This window comes from Diadema setosum, chromosome 19 (assembly GCF_964275005.1).
Source record: "Diadema setosum chromosome 19, eeDiaSeto1, whole genome shotgun sequence".
Classification (NCBI taxonomy): Eukaryota; Metazoa; Echinodermata; class Echinoidea; order Diadematoida; family Diadematidae; genus Diadema; species Diadema setosum.
In genome coordinates, this window is record NC_092703.1 from 3,909,363 (window position 1) to 3,925,175 (window position 15,813).

Here is a 15,813-nt window from a genome sequence, read left to right on the forward strand (position 1 = left end):
TTATATTTTGTGATTAGCCGGGCATATTCTTTTTGCTCTGGTAGATAAAAGATTCTCATGCACATACCAAGTTGTGTGGCAAATGATGGAAAAGCAGTAATCAAACAACATCATTTTCAAGCAACTCAACCAAAAAGACAACCTTTGATACCCTAAAACATACAAGAGAAGATCTACTGTGCTGCAATACAGGCACTGCATTTAACAAGAAAAATGGAATCATTCACACAAAAGCAGAAAAGAAAAAATTGATGCTCTGTATATTCAACATGACTTCAATTTCTGTTTCAGAGGCAAAGAAAAAGAAGTCAACAATAAACACATTTGAATTGATGAGCAGTCTCTAAATAGCCAATATAATTTGGTAGGCAGAAAAAACCCCCAACAGAACAAAAACAAGGCAAAACAAAAACAATGTAAAGACAAAAGCAAAACCAAGCAAAACAAAGCAAGCAAACAAAACATGCCTAAAACAAGCCAAAGTATTGCCAGGTCACACATACACTCTGAGTCACTCATTTCACTGGGATCATCGTCACTTTATTCTGTATTTATTTTTCCTGTATTTGCCAAATCTTTCAAGAGGTATTTATTTTTGCGATTTTTGCAAGTGGGATGCTATTAGCAAACTTAAAAACACACACAAAAAATATTTTCTCTCATCGATGCGCACACATACATTTCTCCTTTCGGCACTGTACTCCACAATCACGAATGTAATCATTCATAAAATTGTAGGGGAGTACCGATTCGCGAAAAATCAGACTCGCTATTATATGACATGTACAGTAAATTCCACTCTTCCTCATTGTTGCCTCCATCTTCCAATGATCTTACCTGGCATGTTGGAGATATCCCATGAGACAAAGTCATCCAAGTCTGATCTACCAACATTCATTCATGATGACTTCACAGTGTGGTGAAACAGAGAGATCCTGCAATAATAGCAAAGCAAAGAAGAAATGAACAATGTGTGTATTCATTTACAACTACGCATCATCACAGATCCCATGGTAAAATGTGTGAAATCAAAACTTTGCTCTCTGAATCTATAGCCAACTTTTAATGTGACTTCAAAATGCTACATACATACATATATACATACATACAGTGTATGAATACCTGAATACAAGAATGACCCAAGTCCATATTTGGCTATCATCTTTGAAAGACCGTTGTGAAGAAATTATGTACTATTTTGAGATAATCGTTCAAATGTTTTGTATCATATACACATTCAATTTGTAAAAATTGTACATTGTATTACCTACAAACAATTCCCTTAACTGATATATTAAAAGCACAAGGGGAAGGGGGCTCAATATTTTCCATACAGACTTGGGTCTTTCTTACATTCTGATATTAATTTATTCATTATGCATCCCAACATCAAGATTTCAGCAGCTTTGAGAATGAGGGCTGCTGTGTCCTACTCAAGTGTTGATGTACAAATACATGTGTCTATCCATGCTTCTGGTGGGGGAAAAGGGGACAATAATGATTGCTGTAAGTTTATTTCCTTGGATGGTACAAAGCAGTGGAATAGTGTGTAACAGAAGAGAAAGAAAAAAAATCATGATGCCTGTTTGTTGAAATAAACCCTAAAACATGAACTTATCCACGACTTCAGGCCCTTGAAAAAGTGCATATTACATGCATCAAGAGATCTGTTTATTTTCTTTTTGTGACCAAAGCACACAGTCGAGAAATGTGAAAGTTTTGAAATCTCTTGACTGTTTGCTCAATGGCCAGTGACCTCAAACTGGCCAAATCTTTCCTCCTGCTCTTCAGAGCTTTGGCCAGATATTCACTAATCTGGCATTAGTCCGTGTATACTCGGGACTCGTCCTCAACGGGTTAAAGGGGATGGATAGTAACTAATCAGTGGGAATCAGTGGGAATGCTGGGGATGATTGTTCCAATCCTTGTGGGATTCATTTAAGAGTACATTATGTATCTATTGTTGTGTGAAAATTATTTGCTTCAGAATGGTCTCATATTTAAGTAATGTGCAGTTTAATCGCCCTGTCACTGTACAGGCATGTTAACCTGGAAACATTAAACTGCACATTATTGAATATGAGACCATTCTGAAGCAAATAATTTTCACACAATAGATACATAATGTACTCTTAAATGAATCCCACAAGGATTGGAACAATCACCCCCAGCATTCCAACTGATCCCCACTGATCAGGTACTAGCCATCCCCTTTAAATAATGAAAAGATAGCTTATTTAATGTGCCATTTATTTATCTTCATTAACATGACAAAGTATTTCACACATTAAAAAAAAAAATGGTTTGTAGCATAACTGATGTCATGTGAAAAATAGGAAATCCCTCATTCTCTTTACACAAATTCAATTTTCTGAAACGAGAAAGGCCAAAAGCTTTGAATAAACCCCATCATTCCTACTGACAACCTGTTTTGTGCATGACACCAATGACATTTTGAGCTGCCGCGGTGCCACAAGGGTTAAGGCAAAATGATACATCAATGTCCATTAAACACACATTATACACTTGGAATGATACATTACAGGTAGAGGAGGGAGCTAACAGCCTAAGGGTTCTGGGCTACTACACTTGGCTTACCCTACCACAATTCAGGCTCAGAGACAGGAAACCCACAAATTCCAAGGCTGCTACACTGATATTATGGAAGCAGGATATTCCGAGCCACGACTTGGGAGGTCCGACTTCCATTACAAAAGTGCGACTGGGAAAATTCCGCTGCCGTGACTGAAATTACCAAAATAAGGGGGATCGGACGCAGGAAATTTCCCTAATCTAGCACGAATTCGGAATGAATTCCTGAACACGTGTCAAGTTTGATTTCACAAAAGCTAAATCGATTTCAGAGGATTCACGCTACACCATGTGAAAGCTGATATGTGTGCAGCTACGTACAATAGCAACAATAATTGTACCTTACTATTTCTGCCAAACAATCCAGCAAGCTTCCAGAGTAGGCTGTCTGTAGTATTCGTAAAAGAACGACATTGCCTGTCATAATCACATTTCAAATTACCATTTATGCAACTTTGAAGCCAAAGATTGAATTAGAATACCTAATTACAAAATGAATGAGAGATGAGTCATCAGTTGTCAGCATTAATCATAGACAATATGATTTCAGAATCCCTGTCATCAAGAAATAATGAATCTGAAGGTTGCTGTACAGTCAACGTTTTAAGGCAAATTTGCTTCAAATTTTGCAGTCCACCAGATGAAGAAATGAGAGGATGTTGTCTATTTAGATTTGATCAAGGAGTAAATTACAGAAAGTTTTCTTCCCAGATCCTTCTACTTTCCAATAACTACAGTGCTGCTGCAAGTTTGTTTGTTTTTGGGTTGTTTTGTTTGTTTGTTTGTTTTTTGTCTATTTGTCTGTACATAAGGAGAATGATTGAATAGTACTGGAAGATACCAGGGCATATCTGCATGTCACTCTAGCTACAAGAAATGAAAATATCCAGAACTTAATTTCAGTGTTCATTGCAAGATCCCATTTCTGAGAAGGAACAGCACTTTATAACAGGTCTTTAAAGGACAAGTTCACCTTCATTAACATAAGGATTGAGAGAATGTAGCAATATTAGTAGAACACATCTTTGAAAGTTTGAGGAAAATTGGACAATCCGTTCAAAAGTTATGAATTTTTGAAGTTTTTGTGCAGTCACCACTGGATGAGAAGACTACTGCAGTGTATGATGTCACATGCGTACAACAATGTAAGGAAAATATAAAGAGAATTTCACAAAATTTCATCTTTTGAGAAAAGTGCACATTCCCTCGACTCGTTACTGACTTATATGTTATGGGTAATATTATTCCCATTGCCTTTAGAAAGAGGCAAGTCAAGTGCTCTTTTATTATGCGAAAAAAGTGAAAATATGTTGAATTTTCTTACATTTTCTTTATACTGTTGTACTCATATGACATCACGAGCCTCAGTAGTCTCCTCATCCAGCAATTCCAACACAAAAATTTAAAAAATTCATAACTTTTGCATCAATTGTCCAATTTTCCTCAAACTTTCACTGATGTGTTCTACTAATATTGCTGCATTCTCTCAATCCTTATGTTTAAGAAGGTGAACTTGTCCTTTAAAGGGAAGGTAAACCCAAAGAGCAATGTGGATTGAGTGAAAGCAGCAACATTAGTAGAACACATCAGTGAAAGTTTGAGGAAAATCAGACAATCGATGCAAAAGTTATGAATTTTTTAAGTTTTGGTGTTGGAACCGCTGGATGAGGAGACTACTAGAGGATATGACGTATGAGTGGACAACAATACAAAGAAAATAAAAAGGAAATTCAACAAAAATTCACTTTTCTAGAATTATGAAAGAGCAATGGACCAACCGCTTTCAGAAAGCAGGGGAATAATTGCTACCATTAACATATGTCAATATCAAGTTGATGGAATTTGTTATTTTCATGAAAAATGGAGTTTTGCAGAATTTTCTTTATATTTTCTTGGTATTGTTGTCCACTCACACGTCATACCCACTAGTAGTCTCCTCATCTAGCGGTTCCATCACCAAAAGTTTAAAAATTCATAACTTTTGCATCGATTGTCTGATTTTCTTCAAACTTTCACTGATGTGTTCTAAATTTGTTGCTGCTTTCACTCAATCCACATTGCTCTTGGGGTTTATCTTCCCTTTAAAGACATGATTCTTGATGATATAATCAAAATGCTAGGTGTTTAAAGAGGTTGAGCTGCTTTATCACTGATAGAAGCAGCTTGTGATACTTTAATATGACACCTCACTGAATGAACTTCTACAAATATTATGAAGTTTCCCTTCTAAAATCCATTGATTCTAGCTTCTGTCAGTGGCAGATGAGACCTTTAAGCAGCAAACTGTACTCTGATTTACTCGTCTCCAGGTTGAGAGAGAGATAGAGCATGTCACACAAGATCATATCTTAAAGGGAAGATAAACCCCAAGAACAATGTGGATTGAGTGAAAGCAGCAACATTAGTAGAACACATCAGTGAAAGTTTGAAGAAAATCGGATAATCGATGCAAAAGTTATGAATTTTTAAAGTTTTGGTGTTGGAACCGCTGGATGAGGAGACTACTAGAGGTTATGACGTATGAGTGGACTACAATATCAAGAAAATATAAAGAAAATACTACAAAAATCCATTTTTCATGAAAATTACAAATTCCATCAACTTGATATTGACATTATGTTAAGGGTAGCAATTATTCCCCCTGCTTTCTGAAAGCGGTTGGTCCACTGCTCTTTCATAATTCTAGAAAAGTGAATTTTTGTTGAATATCCTTTATATTTTCTTTGTATTGTTGTCCACTCATACGTCATATCCTCTAGTAGTCTCCTCATCCAGCGGTTCCAACACCAAAACTTTAAAAATTCATAACTTTTGCATCGATTGTCCGATTTTTCTCAAACTTTCACTGATGTGTTCTACTAATGTTGCTGCTTTCACTCAATCCACATTGCTCTTTGGGTTTACCTTCCCTTTAAAGATGATATTCAGCCCCCCCCCCCTTTTTTTTTTGGGGGGGGGGGGGCCTTTAACAGGAAGGATAAGAAAGGGGGATGGGGGAAGATAAGGGAGAAGAATCGTAGACACTGAAGCCAGCATGCCAGAAAGTCTGGAGTACACCATCTATATTGTAAGTTCCAATATGATAGGCACGTGTGCCAGTTGTTTGCAGTGCGCGACCTCGGGGGAGGGCTGACAAATTATGCAATTTGCATATGAAATCAGGCAGTAAATGAAGCAATTCTGCCCAAAAAACTGGCCAACGACAAGGAGCCAGTGGAAGTGGCAGGAGAACTGATGAAAAAAAAAAAAAGAGAAAGGGGAAAAAAAAAACAGTAATGACAGTAGCATGGACTCGGGAATCATTAAGATCAAGTCAACCGTATCGAAGGGAGGGAGACTGCTCCCACTCCCATGGCATACAAATGCAGTCCCACAAACGGAATGGCTCTCATCCCGTTTCACGACGGCTGAGGGAAATGAGCGTCCAGGGATTCATTCCACTCGAGACACGTTACTCCCTAGCGATGGTCGTTTGGGGAGAAGAGTCTGCGATGAAATGCACGACACCAACTTGCGGCGCCCACAATGGACTCATTTGGAGTTCTCAATTACAGATCATAAATTGAAGCAATTAGGGATGCACGCAACCAAGAACCCCCCCCCCCCCGTACCAAATCTCCCGAGTCCCCATGGCACCTCAAGGGAGCTCACTGTAAACCCATTGATATCCCTAAAGCTAATGTTGCTTGTAGTAACATCAGAAGAGTGGTTTCACACATATACTAAAGAACATGTTTGTTATCACACATCTGAAATATGTTTGCACGCAGATATTCATGCAGTTGAGTATCCACACTGACCACAATCTACAACCAGCATTCGTCCAAACAGCTGTATCATGACCCTTCAATCAAAGTCAATATATCCAACCCCCAACATGCTTTTCCATAACGAAAGCAGGTAGAAAGTCAAGACTACCTCATCATAAAAGCTGTTTCATAAAGCTGTTCATAAAGTTACGCACAACTTTTCGAATGACTTAAATATGGCAAGCCAAGTGGGTTTCTTCATCATTATTAATTTGCAGTATAGTGATTACTCTTACACATTGTAACACACACGTTTTTAGTTGAAAGAGTATTTTTGCCCCAAAATTGATGAAATATTGACATACACTCGTACTTTGTTAAAACGTAAGGGGAAAATGGGCACATAAATTATAGTGTATTGGCACTTCATATTCCAGTCATTCATAAAGTCATGCATAACTTTACAAACAGCTTTATGAAACAGGGCCCACGTGTCTCATCAAGCCATTCAGATCACATACAGCACACTAATATAGGTTTGAATCCTGCTCGAGTATGTACGCCCATGATTTTTTATCATCATGGCTACTACTAAAACACTGATCAATTCAGTGCTTATTTACGTCAATGTAGGGCAATTTGTCAATCAGTTGCAATGAAAAAATCTTGACGGAGGAATTTCATGAATTTGAATAAAACCTGATGTGTACAATTAATGATACCTCTACCAAGACAATCGTTTCTGTGAGAAACATCTTGATTTAAATTTGTTTCATACATATCAAAATATACCTGACCACAATTACTTCGAGATTAGAGATGCAAAAACATGTTTCAGCAGGTGCAAGAAAAAATTCTTCTCTCACTCTCGGTCTAAAACCCCCTTTGTGAGTCCAGGGTATCCAGACTCTCCTCCATACCGTTTTTTGTTTGTTTGTTTTAAATTCTCCTAAGCTTGTTTTTGTTTTATACTAGATTCATGAATATTTCATTCATGAAGGACAGAGGGAGGGTTTCACAGGTGAAGTATGGAGTCAGGATGCAAACAAGAAAACCCCAGAGAAACAAAAATGCTAGCTTAGACTGGAATGAGACCCTTGTGGCTAGTTATGGCCACAAAATGTGGCCATTCTCTGTCTAACAAGCCCAGATCATGTCACTTTCTCCCTCTCTCTTCACCTCTGTCTGTCCGTCTGTCTGTCCGTCTGTCTGTCTCTCTCTCTCTCTCTCTCTCTCTATACATATGGTGCATGTATACGTAAAGATGGTATAGATATAGGTACCTACAGATACAATAGATATTCAAATACATGATTACAGTGAAGAGGAAGGCAGACTTAAAGGGATGGGTATAGTTTCGGCTAGCTAAGGTTTGAGGTTTCCAACATTTTTCGATGATGATTTCCTTGAGATAATGAGAAACATCTTATGAAATATGAAAGAGCACATATGTAATCCTATAAAGAGAAATTCAAAGTTTATTTGATGAATATTGGTTTTGAAATGGCTGAGACATCCAAAATCCAAAAGTAATCCTAATAAAAGATGGGTCCAACCTTTTATTAGGATCACTTTGTTTTACTTTGTTTTTGGATGTCTCAGCCATTTCAAAACCAATTTTCATCACATAAATTTTTGAACTCCTCTTAGAATTGTATTAGTGGAAAAAAAATCATAAAGTGGTTTCTAAGTAGGCCTATCTCACAAACAAGAGACCTGCGGGTCTAGCGCTCACCTGAGTATTGCAAGTTCACCTTTCACGCAGTCACTAATCTAAATTTTTCACAGCTCTACTAAAATTTGACCAGGCATTCTCAAGTAGAAGATGAAAATGTAAAATAAGGGCCCATACTTTTTAAGATTCCTTAATTTGGGGGGATTGGAGCCCCCTGGGGCCCTCTGGGTGGGGCATGGTGCCCATTTTGAAAAATTGAGATCCTGACCCCCTAGGGATGCTACCTGCCAAGTTTGACGAAAATCCATCATGAGGTTTTCAGGAAGAAGATGAAAATGTACAATTCAGGCCCCCATTTGGACCTTCCCAACCCCAGCCCCCCCCCCCCCCCCCCCGCCCCCAAGAGGGGCACCCCTGGATCTGCTATGAACAAACTTGAAACTACAGTCATTAATGTACTCACTCATAGTATTATCTCAGCTCTATATCTTCTGATTCTAGAGAAGATTTTTAAAGATTCCTTCATTTTGGGGGATGGGGTTTTCAAGAAGAAGATGAAAATGTACAATTAAGGCCCCATTAGGACCCCTCCACACCCCCCTCCCCTGGGTCCCAAGGGGGGCACCCCTGATTCTGCCATGAACAAACTTGAAACTACAGTCATCAATGTACTAACTCATAGTATTAACTTAGCTCTATCACTTCTGGTTCTGGAGAAGAAGATTTTTACAGATTCCTTAATTTTGGGGGGTTTGGGCCCCCCCCCCCTTGGGGGCCCCCTGGGTGGGGCATGGTGCCCATTTTAACAAATTGAGTTCCTAACCCCCTAGGGATCCTACCTGCCAAATTTGATGAAAATCAGTCTTGGGGTTTTCAAGAAGAAGATGAAAATGTAAAAAGTTTACGGACGACGGACGACGCACGACGCACGACGCACGCCGGACGCCGGACGGAGGGCGATCGCAATAGCTCACTTGAGCCTTTGGCTCAGGTGAGCTAAAAAGTTAAAAGCTGAATTCTCATCTCAACCAATACTATGCCATCCCTCTAAATGAGACCTCCAGATGATTTTCAGACTTTTTTCATTTGAACAACTGTAAATTAGTTAAACTGAGTACAGAGATCAGAATTTATAGTGACTGGGATGAGGAATAAGAATGTTTTCAAAATGTACAATAATATACAAATGATGCACAGGATAGAGTGTGTTAGTGAAGGTGCGGCGCGCTCGAGAGTATTGACAATGGTGCGACATGCACGAGGCGCAGCCGAGTGCATGTTTGCAACTGTTGTCAATACTCGAGAGTGCGCCGCACCTTCACTAACGCCACGAAATAATCCTGTGCATCATTTGTTTTATAAAATGGGTCGAAAACTAACAGCATTATTCACGTACCTTTGTGGGTAAATACCAGTCAGCTACATGTAGCACTCGCTCAAAAGTCAAGATGTCCGAAGATGTTCGTCCCAAACATTTACGCACGTCACGCTCGGAAATCCCGCACATAAGTACTGTACGTACGTATAAGAGTATACGTACGCCACGTACTGTTATGCACAAGAAAGGCCGCCGGCTGTTGTGGCAGCCCGCGGCCCGAACTAGAAGTTGTTTACAGGATTGACAGCGCGTATAGTAGCGCGTGATGCACTTGTAACAACTGATTGAGTGCGCACTGCTAGTGTAAACATTGTGACGTACGTCAGGCCAGGGAGGTGGAAGAGAGACTCTTCTTAGTGCATACCTGAAGAAATCAATGCACGCACACGTGACTCATTTCAGCGCTTCCAATTGGCTACATTTTATAAATTGCAATGAACAATGATGATGACATGGCAGCCTCACCATAAGAATGCATGAGTTAGGGCTCAAGGAAGCAGAACAAAAGAAGAAGGCATGCATAGATTCTACACAGGTGAACTTGTTGTATTAAAAGCAAGTGGTATCATAATGGAATTACACTGCAACATTTCTGAAATATGTGAGCCTCCTATGTCATCAACATTGGTCAGTGTAATTTGTTAAAGGTTTTTCAGAGTATCAGTTCCTCTGCTCAAGGACCACAATAAATTTCACAAAACGTGGGGCTGTCAACTTGTGTATTACACAATGTGAAATTATGAAAATTGTCTGGAATGCCCTTTTAAAGAGCCATCTAACAACAATCTTCTTCTTCTCTCTCTTCTTCTCTGCCTATACCCCAATTCTACCTCTTCAATATTACAATCTTCAAAAGAGACGTGTTATGAATGACTCCCACACGTCCTCCCACATACTTGCCAGAATGTATTCTCCCCCTTGATGTGACACGTTTCACACGTCTGTCTTCTGATAGGATACTGAGAGTAGTCCACATGAGAATAAAATTTAAAAAAAACAGGACGCAAGGCCAAGGCCGCACTCGAGTTTCACACATTCAATGATTATCGGCATGCACTCACTTGCCAGTAAAACTTTGCTGTTTAGTTTACATGTACGTCTTTTGGATTGGTAACAGCCCCGTTTTATCGAAAGATATAATCAATTATAACTTTCCTTACCACACGGGCTGCCATAGACTTATGATAGAAATCAACTACATTTGTATATAATCAATTATAACTCTTTATAAAACAGGGCCAACATTTCACACAACTATAAATAATACCATGTAGTAGAGATATATTCATGTTTTACACTAATCCACATAATGCAGAAATTGCATTCTCACAACCTTGAAGAAGTGTGCACTTCTTTTACAAGTGTCTGTGATTGGATGGTGTAAATATTTCAAGCGAGACTCCTTCACGCAAACACATGGTGCACACCATGCCTGTAGGAGGTTTTTCTGTGACTTCAGGACCTGACTACATTACAGCAAGGAGCTTCAAATAGCTCCTTGATTACAGTATGTGGATATCTGCACAATCCTTGAAATGCGTTCATGTAATCCTGCCAGAAGAATACATTATTTGTGCGTTGATTTTATTCACATAATAGCAGCATGAAATAATATGGATAATTCTCGACAAACATGCTACAGTTGTACCAATGTTGTTGTGGTGCTCACATTTTATATGAATCCAGTTCTGCATTTCATCTTTCTTTCTTTCTTTTTTATTGGGGTGGGGGTGGGGAGGGGATTTATACCTATTAAGTTTCATCTAATTTGAAAATATACAGTGTATACCATAGAGCCTACATGTAGCTCCACTCTATTTGTTGTTGCTTATACAGAGTAACATGTATGGATTTCCTGTTTATGACATAACACCTGAGCAGCTACTTACAAATTTGTACTTGTGTTACAGAGAACCTGGGTTTATATGAAATATCCTGTCTCCTGGCCCATTCTAATACCAAGGACCTACCGAGTTCATAACCATACACTTGTATCATACAAGGTAGTATTCCCTCCTGAAGCTTTTACCAGGAATCATAAATCTTAACATGATTCTCCCCTGTAATAGGTATACCATGAACACAGCTGAGGACATGTAACCTGCCTTCTAGTCTTGATTATTTTCTGAATAATGTAATCCAATCCCTCTCTAGTCTAAAAATCATTTGAGTGCTAATATTGTAAGACTAATCACCCTTGACACACACATCCACACTCAAAGGCCCTGACATTGCACAAGAGGATCTTTAAATCCCTAGATTGTTTCAAGGTGTCATGTGGTTTTTTCTTTTCTTGTCAAATCTATTTATTCAATACACACAGACAGAAAAAAAAAAATGAATACAGAGCCTGGAATAGAAGACTAGTAAAACCATGGATACAAGACTCTCGGCTGGGTTTTGCTAAAGAATGTGAACATTCCCACTGTAATGCCAATAGGTCAAATAAATGTTAATTGAGCTCCTTGTGAACACATACCATGTGGTACCTGGGTATCCTAGATTTTATGACTTTGGAGTAGATTGAATGCCTGAGGGAAATTTGAAAGAAAGAAAGAAAGAAAGAAAAAAAAAAAAAGAAACTCTCATTCCCGCCTCCCAATAAAAATGTATCAAATGAGCAATATTGTTCAATCTACATAATACTGATTCCTTGGCCTACAGTGGAGTTTCCAATTCGTATTTAAGAGGTCTTTGTTTTGTTGTTGTTGTTGTTCACATTAATGCAAGCATAATAATGCAAAAACCTGTGATTTGGAAAAAAAAAGTCAGTGAGAATTTTTAGAGAAGTGTTCCCCTGTATATGCAATTACATTATTTTGGTTATCACTCAACATTTTCCACATATGATTAGGAAAAAAAAAATCAAATTAGATACAAGAAAATGGAATGAATACTGCCCGCATGATTCACTATGGTCTCTATCAATATTTAGTCAAAATATTACGCACATCACCTGAGACGCGCTGCCTTGACGCTTGATAAACAGCAGCAGCGGCTTCAGGGACAGCGCGTCTCAGGTGATGTGTGTCTTTTGCCTGAGACGCGCTGTCTTTGAAGATGTTGTTGTTGTTTATCAAGCGTTTTGATTATGAGATCATGTTGTTGCCAAATTTTTACCTCCACGAAATAATCCTTATTACTCTAAATCTCGTTCTTCAAAATAATCCCCTTAATCGAAAAAAAGCTACGACTATGGTTTTTAAATCTTTTTAAGATAATAAAGATACCACTACCTTTCGAAATGAATGATGTTCCTAGGTGTACTGAGTTTGTACTTAGCTCTCTTTTGTATCGTCATGTAGGGCAGCCATAATGTGTCCATTTTTATTGCGCGCCTTGGTATCTTGTTGTCTACTATCTTTGGTAGAAGTACAGATTTGCGGGCGCGCGCGCTCTGCAGTACTCGCGCGCTATCGGTAAAGGTACGGTAACAACGGTACGGTACGGTAAAAGTTGTGCCAACGGTAAGCCCTCTCTTTACGTGAGTATTTTCCCGGTAGTCATGTCAGCTTTGCAACGGTTTTCAAACGGTAATGCTTGAATGAAAGCAGATCGATGAGACAATATTTTACCTGTAAGGAACGGTTTTCCCGGTAGAGCATTAAGTTACTTCATAGCGGTAGTGTAGCATACTGTATTTGCTATATATGAATTACTGCTATATATGAATGACTATATATATATGAATGACTATATATGAATGACTATATATATGAATGTATATATGACTATATGAATGAATGAATATATATGACTATATATATGAATGACTATATATGAATGACTATATATAAATTTGCTATATATGAATGACTGCAGATCTGACACCGTAACAGAACGCCTGATCACATTTATATAATCATATATAATAATATATATATTCACATATATATTCATATAATCATATATTCATATATTTATATATTCATATATTCATAGTATGGACCTGTTGATCATTTGTGATTATTTGTAATTATTTGTAATTATACAGTTACAGACAAGCTTGATCTCACATAGACCATGTACAAAGTACAGCCGGGCCAAAGGCGGGGCCTAAGGCCGGACCCAAGGCCACGGGCCGAGGCCCAGAACCAGGGGCCCAGAGCCCAAGTGGGCCCAGTCCCGGGGGCCTGGTGGCCCAGGGGGCTCACGGGGCCCAAGGACGGGCCGAGGCCAGGAGCCAAAGTGCTGGCCCAAGGCAGGGGGCCCAGCCAGGGGCCACCAGACTGAGACCACTAAGAGTACCAGTCATGACTTGCTGTGATAATGATGTGACAGGCCTGTGCATACACATATTATGTAAATACACTGTACAGGGCTGTGCATATTAATGTAAATACACTGTACACTAACTATACACAGCCCAGTCGCTGTATAAATCGCAACAGGGCTGTACCTGAGCAGCCCACAACACAGAGCAAACACAAAGCAAATTCTACGATTGCATTTAGTTTTGATACTTGACATCATTTTTTGTCACCTCAAACGCATCAAAGACAATCTTTATTAATGAGACTTCATACCGTACCTGTTTTCCTGGGGTTATTTGTGGGAATTCTGCGATCTGGGTACTATTCGCAAATCTAACAACATGTGAAAATATCAACTCCTGATCATGTAACGGGCATGTGTACATTTCTGTGTTCACTGCTGTATTCCATGACCATGAATTCAACGACTACTGTTATATCCTGTAATATGAGCTGCCAGGACAAAACTCACATATGCTCTGATTCTGTATAGCAATCACTTTCAAAGCAATGTATTGATACATTGCTTTGAAAGTGATTATTTCATTTTTTATATACATTTTGTCTCTAAATAATTGTATTTTTTCAGGAAAAAAAGCTAAAAAAATGGAATTTATGTAAATTTATGCAAATTAAGCAAAAGGCATTAATTGTTTTTATTTCTAAATGTGTCCAATAATCTCATTACCCTTGAAAATATCAGGTTCAGCACTTAAATCACTTCAAATGGGTGCGCTAGCAGTTCCAAGACCTTTCTTTGGAGTATAATGCCTCTGTAAAACATGGAGCTATTGACCCCCTATTCATCGGATGTGCTGAAAATGTATTTTAGGACATTTCTGGAAGATTTCGCTGTAATTCTTCCCTTATTATCATTTCCTTGTGATTATTTCATTTTTTATATACATTTTGTCTCTAAATAATTGTATTTTTTAAGGAAAAAAGCTTAAGAAATGGAATTTATGTAAATTTATGCAAATTAAGCAAAAGGCATTAATTTTTTTTATTTCTAAATGTGTCCAATAATCTCATTTCCCTTGAAAATATCAGGTTCAGCACTTAAATCACTTCAAATGGAGAGTTTTATCCAATTTTTTGACAAAAGTCTAGAAGTTGGCGGCCATCTTGGATTTTGGCGGCCATTTTGAGTATTTCTTACTTGTGTGCTTGACACTCGAACCAAAATTGATCTATAGACAATTACCTTTACAATGGTACCAAAAATTAAACTTCTACATCAACTTGAACTGAAAATCAAAAATAACACATGCAAGGCCCCCCACTAAAATGGGTCATTCAACAAAAATGCCATGAACAGATGAATATACAGGTATGTGATTTGAAATGTTTTTATAACATCTTATAGTGAAAAGCCATTGCAAATAGTCTTTTTCAAAATCTGCCATGAATACATCTTTTCATGAAAACTTTGACTCTAGCTATTCATTTTAAATCAGGAATGATATTGAGGTTTGTTGAAAAAATCAGAAATCAAAATTTCAGGTGATTTTGATACATTGGAAAAGCAAAATGTGCATAGATTTGAGAAAAAAAAAAGAAATCTGAAATCAGATTCAAATCTACAGAATATCATGCCTGATTTATGAAATGATAAATAATCTGTGAGATACTTCATGTAAGGTTGCTGAGAGCAGGAGGAGGAGGAGGAAGGAGAGGAGGATCACAAACAAAAGGGTTGTGAAAACTCAATAAATCCAGCAGGGTGGACATGAGTTATCATTTGTTTCAAACATAATGCATAGAATGAATCACAGGTCATAAATTTACTGCAGTCAATAATTTCAATTTTGATTGAAAGGAAATATTTTTAACCTTACACTTTTTAATACTGCGCTTTGTTCACCGATTGGCATGCGTGGTGGAATGCTGTCTTCGTCAAATGACACAAACGTCCAGAAAATAATCAGCAATTAACAGAGATTATCTAATCCCCCTAATCATTATTGTGCTACAATGGTCTTATCCTGTTGGATTGTGGTATCATACCACAACACCTGACAGGACTTAATAATGGTACAATTACACATAATACAAATTGCAGGACAATTCTAAGATTGATATTTAACTGAATGAAGTGAAAAAGCTTCTTAACGCTAAGAGCCTGGTTACACTTACACAAAAGGACAAAATGTCTTAATCCCTTGA

At 38.1% G+C, this 15,813-nt stretch overlaps 1 long non-coding RNA gene across 1 annotated transcript in view; it reads right to left on the reverse strand.

The window, feature by feature from the left end:
• Positions 1 to 844: 844 nt before the first annotated feature.
• Positions 845 to 15,813, reverse strand: part of LOC140242673 (uncharacterized) — a 44,986-nt gene continuing 30,017 nt past the window's right edge. Inside the window, exon 3 of the long non-coding RNA XR_011902145.1 lies at positions 845 to 935. This is a non-coding gene — a long non-coding RNA (uncharacterized lncRNA). The remainder of the gene's footprint in view (positions 936 to 15,813) is intronic.